General features: G+C 47.0%; 1 non-coding gene across 1 annotated transcript; it reads right to left on the reverse strand.

The window, feature by feature from the left end:
* Window positions 1-13,683: 13,683 nt before the first annotated feature.
* Window positions 13,684-13,756, reverse strand: trnat-ggu (transfer RNA threonine (anticodon GGU)). The gene has a single exon. It is a non-coding gene; the product is annotated as a tRNA-Thr (tRNA).
* Between the last annotated feature and the right edge of the window lie 1,010 nt (window positions 13,757-14,766).

Raw genomic sequence — 14,766 nt, forward strand, 5'->3', positions numbered from 1 at the left:
AAAAACTACACCAAAAATGCAGAAACTGCATCATAAACTAAGCACAACCACAGATTCAATAGCCTGTAAATTCACCTTTAGCGGGAGCATTTTTTTTCTGTGTAACCTTATTAGTCTCCCACATCATTGCAATGACTGGATGTTTGGCTACTTTTTGCTTTTCCGTTAAAAAAAATGACTTTACAACCCTTCCCAGATTGGTGGGCAGCAACAATTGTTTGTCAAAGTTCATTGCTGAATTCTTTTCCTCATTGGCATTAAGGCATAGACTTGAATGCTCCACACCAACAAACTGCCAAAACGTGTGCCTTTATAGGCGGTGCTCACACTTGCTGATGAGCATTTGATAATGTGTTTTTGATTAGCAGCACCTAGCTACTACTCACACTCTTAATTCCTCTGATGCTGTAAGGGTACTTATATTGGGTTCACACCAACAGGATTGCTTGTACAAGGTATGTGCGGCACATGATGTTTTTTTTTTTCCGTTCCAATGTCCGCATAAGGTAAGTGTCATGGAAGACGTTCACCCCAAAATACATAGTAACAACCTTTGTTGGTCATAATATCGACCTAATATCGGCAACAATACCCCTTTCACTGTAGAATCAGTTTACCTGTTATCATGATCAGTGATGATGATAAGGAATGATTTTCAGTTCAGTTCAGAAGTTCCATTTTACTGCTCTCAAGTAACAGGTGACCATGCCTTCATGTCTCCAATCATATAAACCATGGATCACACAAAAAAGTGTATTTATGGTAATTACCAGAAGCATCAGTCTGATACAAACCATTGTGCCGGCAGCAGCATCAGATAGAATGTTGGTGTGAATACAAACATTTTGCCGCAATGCAGCACTACCAGAAAGCACACACCACACACAGGCAACACTCAGCCTTAGTTTGAACCAGCATTGTTCTGCATTTCGGTTTAGTTTTTGTTATCCAAATCATGGCACAGAGTGATACGTCGTGTGTTGCTGCTCAGTTGAGGTTGTAATCACCTCATTCTGAGACTCTTTTATTCCGCCCCAATACATAAAACTTTAGAATTAAAAGATTGTGTACCTTCTTTTTTCACTGTCGGCACATCTCGGCTGAGGTTCACTGATAAGTGTTTTTGCCCTTCATTGAAATCTTTTCTTGTTCAACAATAAAGGCCGCCCTTTCTGCGGTGAAAATTTCCATTCACAGAAGGAGACAGATGTTGCACCCTTAAAACAACACGACCCCATCTTCTGTTCAGCAACTTTATTTTCCCCACGCTGCATAAATGTTTTGGATGTCAGTTTTCCGTGAAGCAGCCAGGACATACACAGGACAACCACTGATACATGTCGGTAACGAGCCACTGCCGCCGCCCTGCTGATGACATACAGCGTCGCTCCAAAAAATAATGTCACACACTCCTGCTGTCTGTATAACAATTAACCAAAGCATACCCATGAACATTTTACTTAAAAGTATAAAAAAAAATGTAAATAGAAAAATAAAGAGAGATTAAAATATGCATCTTTGATAATACATCATCATTTACACCTCAATGAAATATATCATGCCCCAAATACTTCTAGGCTGCAACACAGACAACAGCAAATGTAAAAAGACTGAAAGGTTGACTTTGTGCAGCATCTATAATTTTTTCCCCTGCTTTCAAAGCTAACACATGCCACAATCTCTTTTTTCAACTCAGATTTGGCTTCCTATGCCAAATTTTATTTTCACTGTCAAAATGATCCCTTTTCTACCTCCATAAAAAGGGATGCCAACTTCCCTGGCTAAGGCCATGTTCATTTATGTAGAATACAACAATGCCTCAAAATCAAAAATAGTAATAACTTTTTCATTCACATTCTACATTCTGTACCATTAGGCTGAAAATGATCAGAAAAGAACTGAACAGGTTAGGTTTGTATTTGACCTTTTCAACACTCATTTCACCAAAAGTCTCTCAAAACATCCTACCACTTGCAGATGAAATGTGTTGCTCTGTTGGGGGTAGACCACTGGCTGGTACTGTCGTGTGTTATGTTGTGGAATATTGTGTCCAATTGTGCACAAAGCTGTCGGGATTCCAGGAACCCCAGTGTGACTCCTCCTGCAGACTGCAGCAACAGCAGCAGAGGTCCTCCCCTCTGTCAGTGCACATGGAAATATTGTCCTCCTCCAGAAAAAGTCAACTAAAGGGGAACAGTTTCCCAAGGGCTGAATGAAATCAGAAGACTAATCTTGTGTGCCTTCACCTCTTACTAATTTAATGGCGTAAAAATTGCGGTGTGCAATGCAGAAATTTGAAAGGCCCCTCCAAGTCTTCTTGTTTGGGTTTTCTTTCTTTCTTTCTTACTTTACTTTACTTTTGGTGCAAACTTTCTTTTCCTGCATGCATTTTGAAGTGTGGCATTTTGTGGTAGTGAGACTTAGTGACTGGCCTCAACATGCTTATTAGGCTATTATGTGCAAGTTCAAAACATAGAATTCATGAGAGGCAAAAAGCAGACAACTTCAGAGATGCAGAAAGGAAGACAGATCAGCAGGGGTCTCATAATCCCTGCTGTTTTTCTTGCTGCCTGTCATAATTCATGCCGAAAAGGCATAACTATAATCCTTTTCACTATGCATAATAGAATAAAGAGTTATAGAATATACTGTGGAATGTCTGTTAATGATGTTGGTAACAGTCCTTCTGTTGATTTAATTTTATTTGGATATTTATCTCTTGATAGTTTTTCACCTTTTATGATTTTAAATAAGATTTTTTTTTCCAAAACCTAGATATATCTATATATAGATATATATATATCTATATATAGATATATATAGGTTGTCTGTGTGATACCCACTCTATTAGAAACTGTGAAACCTAATGCAATTCAAAATAATGCAACAACTATAACGTTACTTGTCACTGTTACAGCATTTCCTACAAGTACGAGACATCAGCAGCCATACATAACTAACTGTCAGCTGCAGGCCCAAGTTTGTCCGTAATAGGCCGATAAAACATTTGCACAGTCACATCTTCACTTGAGGAACTTTGTTCATGTTAAAACAAGCTCAATTGGCCGAAAATGTAGACTGCATGGAAATGCGAAACACATCGAGTTCTTCTAGTGTTATTATTCATTATTCATTCAGTTTTAAGGATTTAACTGGTCTGTTGCCTAAATTTAGCTTTTCTGTTAATACAAGGACTTGGGAGCGAAGTTATACATTTATGTTAGCCAGTAGCTCTTGATATTAGTATCATTAGACAAATTTGAAGCGCCACTTTAATCTTCCTACAGCCCACCTTTGGGTTTTGACCCATTCTTTAAAAACCAGTGGCACACATATTAGTGAGCCCGAGGCTCAGCTGTGACCCATACAACCCCTACCAAGTTGAGCTGAGTAGGTAATTACAGTATTTGTGTGCTGCTCAGGCACAATGTCTGCCCACTGGGGGATGGATCTCACTGTAATTGAGGTATTACAAATTGTTTTATTTGGAATGAATCCCTTGATCAAAATAGGTGATTTAAGAATGGTTTAAATTAAGATCTGCTCAGTGAGAAGGGTGGCATGAGAGGGAGCATATGTACTCACTGGCTTTATATAGAAACGTTTTATAGAAACGATTCTTGACTTGATATGTTTGATTTTTGTAAGCCCTCCCATATAGAAATAGGGAAAGTGCAGATAACCTTTCCATTTTATGTCACTTTGGCCAGTAGCTCAAATTTGAAAAATGTGTTTTTTTTTTCTGTATATATTCATACATATATTTCTGTATTATGTATATATGGAAGAATTTTGCAGGTCTGGCTTTCTCAAGCATCATCTGATTGGGTGGGAAGTATGACATATGTAAGGGCTAATCAAAACTCTCCCACTTGTTCTGAAGTTGTTTTGGCTTTAGTTCTTTGCTTTGGTGTTAAACTGAAGAGTGAAACGGCTCATTTCTGTGAACTCTGGAGCTGGTTTTATTCTCCTACTCTTTTCAGATTCTCCTCCTACAGTAACAAACAGCGCTCAGGAAAAGCATCCCCATAACATCCCCATGCTTAGAGATCCACCCAAATAGTTCTGATTTCATCAGGTCAAAGAATTGTTTCCCTTGTGCTCTCAGTCGAGGACAGACAACTTTATCAGAACTCTTGGTGGGTTTTCATTTTCATTTAACAATTATTATAACCACTCAATCAATTTAGAGCTTTTGTTTCATAGGTTCATCTTTGCTCTACTCTGAATTTATTGTTAAATTCGAGGGGAAGTTTCAAGAACTTTGCTGGTTGTTCTTTATCCTAAAATGCAGTGTGAATGATGGGATTTTATTTTACAGTTGACAGTATCACTTACTAACTTGTGTCAAATCCAATCAATTCGCCACAGGTAAACTCTGTTTTTTGTTATGAACACATCTCACAGATAACTTATGCAAACAGAACTCACCTATATAATAAAGTATAATTTGGAACCAAAACCAGAGCAATGACTAACGGCGGAAAGTTGAATGGGGGTAAGTTGATTAGGAAAAGATCACAGATGAAAATAGAGGACTGAGGACAGCTGAAGACCATCAGCTTAGCTTGTAGAAGCATGGTTTGCATGCTTCTACAAACACCAGGATGAATGAGTGGTGGGCAGGCAGTGGACGGCAGCAGCTCTGCCACTCAATGCCTGCCTGATAGCATCACAGGTGGACCTGGAGATTCATGGTTGGTGAAAGTGGAAACAATGAAATGAGAAAAAAAAAAACACCAGAAACATGTTGTGTTTGTACCACATATTGACTACACAACCTGGTAGTTAGTGAAAAACTAGGGTATAATTTGTATAGGTGGGATGATGGGAGGAGCACATTAGCTGATGCTATTTGTAGGAAGTGTGGAGCACCACCCTCGGAGGCAAACACATTCATTCTGAGAGAGACACAGGAAGATGGGGAAGAACCAGAGCCATTGATTCATGTTCTCTAATTTTGATTTGATCTATCAAAGCTTATGAAAGAATATTATTTGGAAACTTTGGAACTTTTTGCTCTTTAATTATTACTTTGAAAATATTTAAAAAGTTGTTGTAATATGTCCACATGAAAAAGCTTGTGTCTCTCTACAGCATTCACCACCCCAAGCCACATTTTTTATTCCAACCAATTAGCAATTTGTAGGAAACCTACATGATTTAAGGATACGTGTCATTTATAATACAGAACAGCATCTTAGATTTAGCTGGAATATCTTAGATTTGGCATGGAGCATACATCTTTCACTTCAAGAGGAAATTACCATATATTCTAAAACTACCATTTACAACCATCAGTCTTTGCTACAGGGAGCAGCCAACAGAAGGGAACGCAATTACCCAAATGTGTACACTCACACAGCCTAACTGCCTCAGAATATATTACACAAACATGCAGCAAGGAAGGATCACCCCTGCACTGTGTGTGTGAGCTGCATGCATCATATATGCCTCCTGAGATATATAAGTCTACAATTGTTATTCCTCGCTCGATGTTGAATGCCAAACATGTTTTGCGCCTCTCCCATGTGTGTGAGTATAGATCTGCAGGTGAGTTTATCAGTGTTGCTCCAGTGATCCGTCTCCCATGGTGACTTAATAGCATGACCTCCAAATGACACACATTTTATGCATCCCTGCAGAGCCATGTGGCTATTCCCAAAGATCACTTACTTGGTGTCGACACACGCAGAACACAAGCGCACCTACACATTCAGCTATGTCGTATAAGGTTCTAGGTATGGCAGCCAGAGGAGAAGAGATGTGGAAAACACAACCTAGTCCTGAGTAAATTGGAGCAAGATGGGTTTGGATGTACAACGTGCTTTAGACTCAAGGGGAGGCATCAAGATACTGATCAACACACCTAGAACTAACATTTTGCATTTTGCTTCATTGACTAAACTTAGGCCCTACGTCACCCATAGTGCAGCTTCAGTTGATTCATTCAATGGTACGCTTTCAGATGTGTCATGCTAGTTGCAGCTAATGTAGCTTCCATCTGCATCAGGTTCCAGCTGAGATAAGGAGGAGGCTACAGAGGTCAGGTAATATCACTTATTTCTACCAGCACGCCACCGGATTACTTTCATATTTAAACCGGCACTCTTCATCCGTGACCCACATTAAAATGTATCGTATTTTTCATATTGCATTATTTCTCTTGTGGCCTTAGTTTAGAAACTAAGAAAACTTTTTCCAACTAAGAAAACACGATTCCGCTTGACAAAAAAAGAAAGTAAGAAATATAGAAAAAAAAGCATACATTTTTGGATGTAGAGTCAAAAACAGGAAATTCTGTTGAAATAAAACGTGTATCAGTTATCAATTCATTGAGCAGGGCAGAAGTGAAAATAAAACTGGATAAAGCCGAATGAAACTAAAATGACCTTCACTTACTTACAATAATTTGAGTCTAATGAGATGATTGATCTCCACAGAATTGTGGCCTGAATAGTAAAAGCCTTGCATGCACACATACAGTAAATACAGTAATTCACATTACTGATATGGATTAGCTCTATAAGATAAAGGTGGAATCAAGCATTAAAGATCTTGTTTTATTACAACGGAAAGGAAAAGCTGAAACTGATGATGGACTGTTAGCGAAAAGAAGAAAAAGTGATGATAGTGGGGAATGAACGGAACAAAGTTGTTTTTTTTTTAAATCATTTTGTTTGTGTAAGAAGAAGCTTAAAAGTGCAGAATGGGGTGGTTGTACCTATGTGATACAATAAGGGAAACTGGAAAACCACATAGATTTAGAAAAGAAAAAAAAAAACGGCAGCCAGTGTTGTGTTTTTTGTTTGGGATTGACAAGTAGAGATTACCTCTCTTGAGCCATGATTATCAGGTTGACTTCAGTTTCTTTACTCCACATGGAGGTGTTGTTGTGACACTCTTGCTTGTTTCAGCGAAATGAAGATGACAAATTGTCAGAGATTGTATGTGACATGTTTAGGGTTGCCAACCGTCCTGTATTTAGAAACAAAAGCACCTGTCCCGTATTGAGCTGAAAAGGGACGCACTTTGTCCCGTATTACTGTGAGAGTCAAAAAAATAGTCAGTATCATGCCAATGGAAATTAATAACAGGGCGCTTTATATGAAAATGTACGGTAAACTTGTTCCCAGGCCTTGTCCTCTGCGACCAATGAGCTGACAGCATATTGACATACAAGTATGACGATACAGAATACACTCATCCCATTGGTCGAGGAGGTATTGTTGCTCGCGGAGAAGATAGCGGAAGACACAAAGCAAACAAAGTTTTCTACAGACTTTCTCTTTGCACTGTTGTTATTGCACTAAAAATGTGCACTATTACAGGATGAATGTTCTGCTTTCTATCTATTGTTTTATATTAATGTATAAAGTTTTAATTTAAGCAGGACAGTTTCTGTTTAAGAAAGATACTGATTTTATTCAATTAATAAACAGTTATTTTTTTATTAAAGTGAATTGCTGGATAACAATTTGTTTTCCATGTGTTAATGTCACTCAAAAATATGCATCTAATTCAATTCAGGTTCGAGTCAAATAGTTCAAAAAATAATTTCACTCACACAAAAATGGGCTAAAAAATTCACCAGGAAGAGTGAAGGCAATTGGGTCGGCCGGCCCTGCCAATGAGATGTCCTTTATTTATTTCTCAGGGAGTTGGCAACCCTATACGTTAGAGTTAGTCTACATGGTGATGTGGTTTGAATTCGCAGCTTGAGTTCTCTCTGGGTACTCTGGCTTCCTTCCTAAGTCCAAAAACATTCAGTTTAGGTTAAGTGGTGATTCTAAATTGACCTTAGTTGTCAAGATGAGCCTGCATTCTTGTTTGTCTCTGTGTCGGCCCTGTATTGGATTGGTGATAAGTCCAGGATGTACTCTGCCTGATTTCCATTGGCAGCTGGAATAGGCTCCATCCACCACACAACTCTAGATTGGATGAAATGTTTAAGAAAAATGAATGAATTAATGAAGGTTAAAGCTTGCCGTTAGTTATTTTTCATCGCGAGTTCCTGCCTTCTCTCGTGCTCATCCACTACACTGAACATGGTCATCGGAAAAAAACTCACAGCCAAAATAGCTAAGAGCTGAAAAAAAAAGGTGCCAATGGAAGCTGAGAATGGCGTTTGCATATTTGACATCAGCCAGTTGTTGGCTTGGTGTATAAGTTCCCCTGAGAGAAAATAAAGCTGACAGAATAAGCAAGAGTAGTCAGATATTGTAAATGTTGTAAAAATTATATGACATGAGAAGGAAATACAAAAGCAAAGCAACCAACATGAAGAATTATGAAAGACCTGTCTCAAAAGAATAACTTAAAAGTGTCAGGAGTTGGTGGTAAAGTAGGACCCAAGTGCAGACAGACTACCTCCTCGTTTCTGGAAAACGTGCATTTAATAAGCAAAACACACAGGGACTAGACTCACTGGGAGACGAACACAGGAGTTGACAATACAAGACTCCAGCAGGGAGCCACGGACAGAACTGAACTTAAATTCAACCTGGAGAGACTCAGACGGAGAGATAGGAGACAATTGCAAGGTTTATTGTCAATATTTCTTTGGCGCTCGGGCCCCGGCGGAGGACATGCAAGCTGAACCGCTGTGAGCTTGCAAGTCCGGCATAGGGAGATAGATGCTGAATATCTTCCCCCTTGGGACCCGAACCTGGTGGCGGAGTCATACAAAAGAAGGAGATCTCGAGACTTGAGACAGCGGGTGGAGATGGGGAGGTGGTGGGATGCAGCTTGCCGATGAACCGGTAAAGCCCCATGCAGGAGCGCCTTATATGTGGATCTGAATGGTTGATGAGCGATTGCCAACACCTGGAGGTTGATGAGCGATTGCCAACACCTGGTGAGTCTGCCATGTTGAATTTGCGGCTAGCCTTCATTTCAACCTGGAGAGACTCAGACGGAGAGATAGGAGACAATTGCAAGGTTTATTGTCAATATTTCTTTGGCGCTCGGGCCCCGGCGGAGGACATGCAAGCTGAACCGCTGTGAGCTTGCAAGTCCGGCATAGGGAGATAGATGCTGAATATCTTCCCCCCAAAAACTGAGCCGGGGCCGAGCTGGTGAGGGACTGGCTGCAAGGTGAGGAAGGAGCCTGTGAGAAGAGTTGCCCACCCTCCAAAAAAGAAGAGAGCCCGCCTGGGCTGCCTGAGGAGAGAGAGAACGGGAGAGTGATCCCGCCTAGGCTGCGGTAGACTGAGACTGCCTGGGCTGCCTGAGGAGATAAAGAACAAGAGAGTGAGCCCGCCTGGGCTGCGGTATTCTGAGCCCGCCTGGGCTGCCTGAGGAGAGAGAGAACGTAAGAGTGAGCCCGCCTGGCTGCCGTGGATTGAGCCCACCTGGGCTGCCTGTGGAGAGAGCGAACGTGAGAGTGAGCCCGCCTGGGCTGCAGCAGATTGAGCCCGCCTGGGCTGCCTGAGGAGAGAGAGAACGTGAGAGTGAGCCCGCCTGGGCTGCCTGAGGAGAGAGAAAACGTGAGAGTGAGCCCGCCTGGGCTGCCTGAGGAGAGAGAGAACGTGAGAGTGAGCCCGCCTGGGCTGCAGCAGATTGAGCCCGCCTGGGCTGCCTGCGGAGAGAGAGAGAATGTAAGAGTGAGCCCGCCTGGCTGCAGTAGATTGAGCCCGCCAGGGCTGCCTGAGGAGAAAGAGAAAGGGAGATTAAACCCGCCTGGGCTGCAGCAGACTGAGCCCGCCTGGGCTGCCTGAGGAGAGAGAGAACGTAAGAGTGAGCCCGCCTGGCTGCCGTGGATTGGGCCCACCTGGGCTGCCTGCGGAGAGAGAGAACGTGAGATTGAGCCCGCCTGGACTGCCTGAGGAGAGAGAACGTGAGATTGAGCCCGCCTGGACTGCCTGAGGAGAGAGAACGTGAGATTGAGCCCGCCTGGACTGCCTGAGGAGAGAGAACGTGAGATTGAGCCCGCCTGGACTGCCTGAGGAGAGAGAACGTGAGATTGAGCCCACCTGGGCTGCAGCAGATTGAGCCCGCCTGGGCTGCCTGAGGAGAAAGAGAAAGGGAGATTAAACCCGCCTGGGCTGCAGCAGACTGAGCCCGCCTGGGCTGCCTGAGGAGAGAGAGAACGTAAGAGTGAGCACGCCTGGCTGCCGTGGATTGAGCCCACCTGGGCTGCCTGCGGAGAGAGCGAACGTGAGAGTGAGCCCGCCTGGGCTGCAGCAGATTGAGCCCGCCTGGGCTGCCTGAGGAGAGAGAACGTGAGAGTGAGCCCGCCTGGCTGCAGCAGATTGAGCCCGCCTGGGCTGCAGCAGATTGAGCCCGCCTGGGCTGCAGCAGATTGAGCCCGCCTGGGCTGCAGCAGATTGAGCCCGCCTGGGCTGCCTGCGGAGAGAGAGAATGTAAGAGTGAGCCCGCCTGGCTGCAGTAGATTGAGCCCGCCAGGGCTGCAGTAGATTTGAGCCCGCCTGAGGAGAAAGAGAAAGGGAGATTAAACCCGCCTGGGCTGCAGCAGACTGAGCCCGCCTGGGCTGCCTGAGGAGAGAGAGAACGTAGGAGTGAGCCTGCCTGGCTGCCGTGGATTGAGCCCACCTGGGCTGCCTGCGGAGAGAGCGAACGAAAGAGTGAGCCCGCCTGGCTGCAGTAGATTGAGCCCGCCTGGGCTGCAGTAGATTTAGCCCGCCTGGGCTGCAGTAGATTTAGCCCGCCTGGGCTGCAGTAGATTTAGCCCGCCTGGGCTGCAGTAGATTGAGCCCGCCTGGGCTGCAGTAGATTGAGCCCGCCTGGGCTGCAGTAGATTGAGCCCGCCTGGCTGCAGTAGATTGAGCCCGCCTGGGCTGCCTGAGGAGAAAGAGAAAGGGAGATTGAGCCCGCCTGGGCTGCGGCAGACTGAGCCCGCCTGGGCTGCCTGCGGAGAGAGAACGTAAGAGTGAGCCTGCCTGGCTGCAGCAGATTGAGCCCGCCTGGGCTGCCTGAGGAGAGAGAACGTAAGAGTGAGCCTGCCTGGCTGCAGTAGATTGAGCCCGCCTGGGCTGCAGTAGATTGAGCCCGCCTGGGCTGCCTGCGGAGAGAGAACGTAAGAGTGAGCCTGCCTGGCTGCAGCAGATTGAGCCCGCCTGGGCTGCCTGAGGAGAGAGAACGTGAGAGTGAGCCCGCCTGGCTGCCGTGGATAGAACCCGTCTGGGCTGCCTGCAGAGAGAGAGAGAGAGAGATCCCACCTGGGCTCCCTGCGGAGAGAGAGAAAGGGAGAGTGAGCCCTCCTGGGCTGCCTGCGGAGAGAGACAGTAAAAGGGAGAGTGAGCCCTCCTGGGCTGCTTGCGGAGAGAGAGAGTAAAAGGGAGAGTGAGCCCACCTGGGCTGTGGCAGGAACAGTGAGCCCGCCTGGGCTGCAGTAGATTAAGCCCGCCTGGGCTGCCTGCAGAGAGAGAGAGAGAAAGGGAGAGTGAGCCCGCCTGGGCTGCCTGTGGACAGAGAGAAAGAGAGAGTGAGCCCTCCTGGGCTGCGGCAGGAACAGTGAGCCCTCCTGGGCTGCGGCAGGAACAGTGAGCCCGCCTGGGCTGCGGCAGGAACAGTGAGCCCGCCTGGGCTGCGGCAGGAACAGTGAGCCCGCCTGGGCTGCGGCAGGAACAGTGAGCCCGCCTGGGCTGCAGGGGAAGTGCGAGAACGGGGAGAGTGAGCTCACTTGATTTGCCATAGAGATCGAAAGCCCCCTTTTTCTGCCAAAGAGATAGTGCTGCCAGAGAGAAGCGACAATTAGAGCTGAAGGACTCCACCACCAGTAGTTGCGAGAGCTTACCTATAAGCTGAGCGAGCGCTTAGCAGCGAGCGCTGAGCACGGATTGAAGGTCTGGACGGATGCAGGAGGAGTAGGCTGCCGAAGACCAGCGACCGAGCTGTTGGAGAGATGCCTCAGGAACACCCTGGACGGCTGCGGAGGTAGCTGCCCCAATCCGAAACTAATGTCCGGAGTAGCTCCGAGTGGCTAAAATCTTTTAAAAACAATATTTCATTGATCCGGGACGAAAGTAGCTGTGTGAGGTGCGCCCAGACACAATGAGAGATGACTGCTGTCACACTGCCTTGGGAGCGGCTGATTGAGAATACGGTGGCGTCGGTTTAAAAACAACTAATAACAAAATCTATCATGCGGCACGATAGTCTGCAAATGTCCCGCAGATCAGTGTGGCCTTGTGCAAGAGGCAGAAGCGTCACAACATTCGAGCAGCTGCCAGCAGTAAAGATTAAAGCCCTGTCTAACGGGGCAGCAGCAGGGCGTGAGGCAGTGCCAAGGAGCATAGCTGAGCAGAGCACTGCAGAGCAGGGCACACAGCGCAGAACCGGGCACAGCAGAGCAGGGCACGGGATAACAGAGCAGAGCCGGCTACAGCAGGGCACTGCAGAGCAGGGCACTGCAGAGCAGAGCACACAGCGCAGAACCGGGCACAGCACAGCGCAGAACCGGGCACAGCCGAGCAGGGCACTGCAGAGCACAGCGGAGCAGGGCACCGCAGGGTACAGCAGGGCACTGCAGAGCACAGCGGAGCAGGGCACCGCAGGGTACAGCAGGGCACTGCAGAGCAGAGCTGGGCACAGCAGAGCACGGGAGAACAGAGCAGAGCCGGGCACAGCAGAGCAGAGCCGGACAGAGCAGGGTACGGCTCAGCAGAGCAGAGCACACAGCGCAGAACCGGGCACAGCAGGGCACTGCAGAGCACAGCCGAGCAGGGCACAGCAGAGCAGAGCAGGGTACAGCAAAGCACGGGAGAGCACAGCAGAGCAGAGCAGGGCAGAGCAGAGCACTGGAGACCAGAGCAGAGCACAGCAGAGCAGGGTACAGCAGAGGAGGTATGTGAGCGCAGTCTCTCGCTGTGATGACTACTGCTGTGGTTATGTCCAGCTGTAACAGTTTATGCTGCTCCAGAACACGGCAGCTGTAATGCTGCATTGCAGCAGCCGTCGCTTTGCATCGAGCTGTTGCATGTCATGAACACTAAAACAAATGTGCTGCCGCCATAATCCTAACAACGCCAACAGCGGCCCCAGTGACAGCCATTTCATCTCAAGGCTGCACTCACAATCGCAGCTAGCTGTTCGAGGAGCTCCTCTATACATTTGAATGCAGTGGTGTAGCTGTGTACATGTTGCCACGCTGAAGGACTCTTTATGTGGTCTGCAACATCCGCATACCAACGTATTGTGTCACAGCACAGCCCTGACTTCCCTTGTGGGAAATGCAATGTGAAGACCGTTTGAGGTAATAAGAACATTTCCTCCAATTGTAAAGTTCTGCCTTCCAGACAGCAAGAGAAAATACGCCTGCATTTCTCACTTAATACGCACACAACTGTTTTCACATCAGAGTCAACATCATAGTCAGTTCCATCGTTATCGATATTCCGGTCATCTTTTCTCTTCCTGGTCTGATTTAGTCAATATCATTACAAGTTAATATCTATCATAGTTGAGCTGCAACACTTATGAAACATGGTGTCACCAACATCTTTACATGCTGATCATGTGTTAACGCCTTACCCAACAGTTTGGTCATTTCTTGCTGGCTTTGGGCTGCAACATCATTTCGTTAGACTAAGAAATAAATGGTCCTTGTTAGCAAGACATCATTTTTTGTGATCATTCAAAGAGGCACCACTGCGGATGCTGTGATGGTGGTAACAGAGCTGAACTTTGACTTAAGTGCAAACATCTGTGATTATACTGCTACGCCCAACGTAGGGCTCGAAACCACGACCCTGAGATTACCAGTCTCGTGCTCTACCGACTGAGCTAGCCGGGCTGTTACCTGTACGGTGATCAGCTGGGGGAGCGGAGGGGGCCGGCTTAACGGAATGGAGGGACAGAGGGCGCTACTGTGGCCGACGGCCTAGCATGAGGAAGCAAACAGGGAGACCAGGTGAGGCATGTTAAAACAACGGAGACAGAGTCCCGCATCTTACCCTGTGATGAGCCGGGGCGAGCTTCGGCGAGGGAAAACGCACCCTGGAGAAGTTGAGAAGCCTGTTGATTCGACTGCACCGAAGAAGTCGGAGGGGGGCTGTGCGGATAGCTGCTGCGGCGGGCAGGAGGTGTGTGGAGAGAGCTGCGATGGATTGTTGCAATATATCCATGGAGGAGATGAGAGCTGCCGTGAGCTGCTGGGCGTCCAGGGGAGGCAGAGCTGAAGACAGATCGGGAAGCGAGGAGGGGGGGGGGGCATAAATCGAAGCCAGCGGAGAACCAACCGGGGCGGAATAATCCGAGCGGCTCGCGGCTGAGGTGGGCCCCGCAGCTGGAGCGGAGGAACCGGAGGGATGGGGACGGCCTCGGCTTCGCTTAGCCGGAGGCGGGGATCGCTTCTTGGACCTTACCAGCTGTGGGTGGGGAAGGAGTGGATGAATCTCCGGTTTGGAGAAGCTCTGCCAAAGAAGCGAGCTGATCGGAGCCGAGGCCATCGGCTGGGCGGATGCTCTTGGACCGGAGAACAGATGCTGAAGAGCCGGCAGCAGAGAGAGGAGCGAGCCGGGCGCTCCGACGAAAGGGAGCGGGTAAAGCAGGTTTGGAAATGCCAGAATGACTGCTCGGAGGCCTCTGAGCGGCGTCAGAATCCGAGTCAGACATGATAATCCTGCGGGGTTGCCCAACAAGCGAGAGCTAATGCATGCAGCTTGCCGATCATGCAGCTTGCCGATGAACCGGTAAAGCCCCATGCAGGAGCGCCTTATATGTGGATCTGAATGGTTGATGAGCGATTGCCAACACCTGGTGAGTCTGCCATGTTGAATTTGCGGCTAGCCTTCATTACACTGA

The sequence above is a fragment of the Odontesthes bonariensis genome, chromosome 14 (assembly GCF_027942865.1).
Source record: "Odontesthes bonariensis isolate fOdoBon6 chromosome 14, fOdoBon6.hap1, whole genome shotgun sequence".
NCBI lineage: Eukaryota > Metazoa > Chordata > Actinopteri > Atheriniformes > Atherinopsidae > Odontesthes > Odontesthes bonariensis.